General features: G+C 39.1%; 1 pseudogene across 1 annotated transcript; it reads right to left on the reverse strand.

Annotated features, from left to right (window-relative positions):
• Positions 1 to 3,450: 3,450 nt before the first annotated feature.
• On the reverse strand, positions 3,451 to 4,609 carry LOC306644944 (small ribosomal subunit protein eS10-like; annotated as a pseudogene). The gene is made up of 2 exons: positions 3,968 to 4,609; positions 3,451 to 3,669 (listed from the first exon to the last, which is right to left on the reverse strand). The product of its transcript is annotated as a small ribosomal subunit protein eS10-like (transcript).
• Positions 4,610 to 4,815: the final 206 nt, after the last annotated feature.

Raw genomic sequence — 4,815 nt, forward strand, 5'->3', positions numbered from 1 at the left:
GGCAGCGTATCAAGATGTGGGGGAAAGGGCCATTTCTAGGGAAGTAGAGTCCAGAGCTATCCTGGAAAACTGCAGTCATGAAAAACCAACCTGTTGTCCATTTTCATTTATTTTACCTTTCATGTGGTACTAAGCATTGTGCTAGGCACCAGGAATGCAGAGATAGTAAAACATCACCAGGCTTGCTGATCTCTGATGACAGAAGACTTCTCAGGTGTCCTAAGTTAAGTCACAGGCCAGAGAATGGAAGAAAGGAAGAAAAGAAGAAATTCATCTTAATTCAGAGGTTCAGCTAAATGAACCCATAAAAAGAAAAACTGTTCCGTGTTCCTTTTCTGTATGGAGATCAACCATAAAGGCAACCACATTCTGCCTTTAGAGTAATCAATCCAGAAGCAGCAAAAGCTTCTCCTTCTGCACTATCCCCCTATTCTAGAATTTGGCTCTCATTGTGTGGTCCTGCCCTTCTTGTCCATAGCCAATATAGGCTCAATGTAAACAATTTATGTTTCTTCTCCCCAAAATTTCATCATAAAACACACTGACTAATGTGTGTCAGTGTGTCAGGGGACAGTTCCCCAACAACTATTTGGCCATACTCCTGGTAGATTAGGGAATTAGTCACCATACAGTCCTTTCACCTTTGGCTAGAATTTCTATCACTTCAATAAACCCTTTACTTCTGCGATCTCTTAGTCTCAAAAATTTAATATAATATCACAAAAGCTCCCTCTCTCATCTTTTATGTAAGTGATGTCCTACCATAGAGTTCTCACAGGATGAATAACATGAGCAAAGTAGCCAGGGGTATGGATGTAGTTGGGGCCCCATGGCTGAGCCTTTAACCTGGTGATGTACTGACTCTTTTAGTCACTGAGGCTAGTGTGGTCAATGGAGGCACCAGAACCAAGGAAGGGAAAGTGACTATAGGTAAGTCAAACAGAACCTTGTGTTCAGCTAAGTGCCACAAATTTTTGCTATAGAGTTCTGTGTTTTTTGGAGGTCTTTTACAGAATTAAGTTGGGGTCACCCTGGGCAGAGTTGGTAAGAGTGAAGAGCTGGAATTTCTCAGAACCTTTTTTGGAGCCTCAGACAAAGAAAGGAAGATTGGAGACGTGGCATGTTGTAGTGGTTCTAAACATTTCACCACTCAAAACACTGAAGGATAATTCCACCCTCTCTCACCAGAATCTGCAAGGATTCATAACCATTAAGAGGTAAATACGACAGGGGCTGGGGAGATAGCTCAGTTGGTAGAGTGCTTTCCTTGTGAGCACAAGGCCCTGGGTTCAATCCCCAGCACCACAAAAAAAAAAAAAAAAAAAAAAAAAAAAAAAAAAAAAAAACAACATTTAAAAAGAGGTAAATACAAGAATGTCAAGGAAGGAAAGTGGGGAATAATTTCATAAAGCTTCCTGGTTGGATCTAATATGACCCTTTCCCACTGCCTTGAGAATTCAAGGTTCAGACCCGGGTTGAACCCAGTTCTGACACAACCAGTCACATGACCATAGACAGACCACTCATTCTAAGCCTTGTTTTCCTCATGTATAAAATAATGAATCTTACCTGGTAGTATTAATGAGAGAATTAAAGATAATGTACTAAAGAACCTATCACAGTTAGTGGATAGCCATATAGACAGATCTCAATGTAACAATTGGCTACTAGTATAATCATTTGTTTCAAAAATTATATTGTGGAATAACAGAATCTGCAAATCCAGTCTTTATGTAAAAGTGAAAATTCTGGAATATATATATATATGTATATGTATATGTATATAGCTATGATCCTAATCTGGAATAGGAAGGACATTCATTCATTTTTTTTTGACAAAAATTTATTGAGCACCTGCTGTATTCATCAGACAAAACTGTACATAAAAGGCACTGATTATATATATATGTATACAAAAAAGTTGTCTTTACTGTGAGTATAATTGCCATGCTGAGACTGTTTTCTCTGGGAACATTAATCCCTACCACATAATAGAGGGACAAGAGCTGAAGGGAAGACATGCCTCCAATGATATAATGGTAGCACTTGTAATAGAGGGCCCAGTTTGATATTTTTCTTTTCTCTATTGCTATTTCTTTCTGCTAGCCCCACATCTTTTTCAGAAAAATATTTTTAAATGTTACACTCTGTTCTCTGGAGGCATTACAAGATGAGCTACCAATGGGGCCCCCAATGTTTGGTGGTAAACCTTCCTTAGGAATTCACAGAAATCCTTGGGGAGAAATCAGAGACTGACTTTATTTCAGTTATGTAAGAGGATGAGGTTCAAAGTTATTTGGGCATTAATTAGAAGGTGTGGCCCCTTGAAGACTGGAGAATTCAGGACACCTTTTTTGCCACATGTTTTTTGTGGATGGTTTGAATCAAACCCACAAAGTAGCTGGGCAGATTCCCATGACACTGGAACCCTGGGCATTAAAAATATAAGTGACTTCACATTCTGGGTTACAATGTTCTGAACCAGCTCACTTGAAAGAATATCAGTGGACCAAACTCAGGCAATGTGCCCTCCTCTTTTTCCTCCCTTCTTTACCATTCATCCTTCTCCCAATGTTTTGCGTCCTGGTGACCAAATGAAATGAAGAAGAAATTAACAAATATACTAAATACAGAGTGGGATGTTCTGCACAAATTATTTCATTTAACCTCCTTACAACAGCTTGGCAAGACAAGTGGAATTATCCCAGTTCAGCTGATGAGAAATAGAAGCTGAGAGTCCTGGTCCAACACAAGTTCATCCAATTCCAAAGTTCTTGTTATCATCCCACATAGGAAAATGTACTTTAGAATTAATTTAATCAAAATGTAATTAAGTGGGGGTAGGAATGATAGTAGAATGAATCGGACATTATTACCCTATGTGCATATATGATTACATGACCTGTGTAACTCTACATCATGTACAACTAGATGAATGAGAAGTTATACTCTTTATGTATGATGTGTCAAAGTGCGTTCTACTGTCATGTATAACTGATTAGAACAAACAAAAAATAAACAATAAAAAGTTAATAGAGTATAAACAACAACAAAAAAATAAGAAGAGAAATGTACTGAGAGAAATGTTTAGTATTTCTAAGCAAACATAAATAGTTGCTTAGGTTAGTGAACACTGACCTCAAATTGTAACTAATTGAGCCCAGGTTCAAACACTTTCTCTCTGCTTACAAAACTTCCACAAAGGAAAAAGTCAGTTTCAGCCAGATCGTGGCGAGACCCCATAGGTTTTCTAATGTAATAGGCATAGAGATGATATCATTCTGTCTTGCGGACTCAAAACGGTTGCTGAAGGTTAATTAAAATCTGAGGTTTCAAACATAAGTTGCTTCATACATCTGGACCTGATCACTTATGCTTACAAACTACCCCCTGCCCATTCAAAATTATGTTTACATATAAAAGGCACAACTGCTGTCACAGGTGGATAATTCATAACCTTCTTATGAAACAGGTTCTTGAGGACAAATAAAGAGTCAGGGCCACTGGACGTGGAGATGGTGTCCTCTGGTGTCGTACAGTGACATAGCCCTGAAAGCAACCAATAGTATTGACACAATCTGGACCAACCATCTCAAATGGACTGTGATAGAGAACTGTTAACATTGTTTCCTCAATCTCTAATACTTCACAAACCAATGATTTTATAAACTACAATAAAAATAATTTAGCAGAGAAAAGAAATAAGCCAAGACATATAAAACAGAAACCTAATTTTTTAAATCATTAGATTCAATAGACCTAAAATTGCTGTCACAAATCCCCAAAAATATCTAAATAATTCAGTTTCTGCCCTTAGATCTTTGTAGACCAGTAAGTTGTGGATAATCATAAACATACAGATCACACTTGGACACGCACTTTCAGTTACAACAGCCTTCCCAAAACAACTTTTTTTTTTTTTTTTCCTGGCTACAAATTTATTCAAAACAAAATGATCCTGTCCAACTTCACTGAGTGGCTGACCAAGTCCACGAGCAAATCCTCCTCTAAATTGGAATTCGGTTGCTGACCCAGCCCCAGTCTCAGCTTTCTTGTCAGCAGCAGGGGGCACAGCACTCCATCTGTAGGTGTCCTTGTCAGCTTCCCTCTTGTGAGCCTTGCAGGTCGCTCTCCCCCAAGACCTTTAGGCCGAGGCCTGCCAGTTTCTGGTCGGCTACGGTGGCGGCGTAGAGTGGCAGGCACCATCTCAGGTGGCAGGTGGAGGTAATCGCAGAGACACTGGATGCCCTCGTTGGTAAGGTACCAGTAGAAATGTCTCCATGCAAACTGTTCCTTCACATAGCCTCGAAACTTGAAAGACTACATGGCCTTCATGACGTGAAGGTTGGGTACATTCTTATCTGCCAGCTCTGGGTGCTTGGGCATGTGGACATCCTTCTTGGCTACCATTACTCCCTCCTTAAAAAGGAGTTCATAAATGGCAATCTGATTCTTCTTGGGCATCAACATTGTGGAGGCTTTAGGGTCCCAGAAAGTTTCTTTCTAAGGCAGACCGAACCCTTTGACCCTCAACGTGGTCTTCACCTACTAATTAATTATCAACTATTTCTTCCCTCTTTGTCTTTTTTTTTTTTTTTAACTCAAGCAATCTGCAGGCCTTTAAACAACTCTAATTAATAAAATCATTCTAAGAGAAATAAGAGAAATATGGAGGTCTAGATTATATCTCTGCCTAATGATTGCTGTGTAACTATTATTTTTAATCTTCTCAAAAATTAAAATTGCCTCTGGTGGCACCAGGGTAGAACCTTGTTATTTGCATGTTTTCCCCCTAATGTTTCCCTCTCCCTGACC

The sequence above is a fragment of the Sciurus vulgaris genome (genome assembly GCF_902686455.1).
Source record: "Sciurus vulgaris genome assembly, chromosome: 15".
NCBI classification, from domain to species: Eukaryota; Metazoa; Chordata; class Mammalia; order Rodentia; family Sciuridae; genus Sciurus; species Sciurus vulgaris.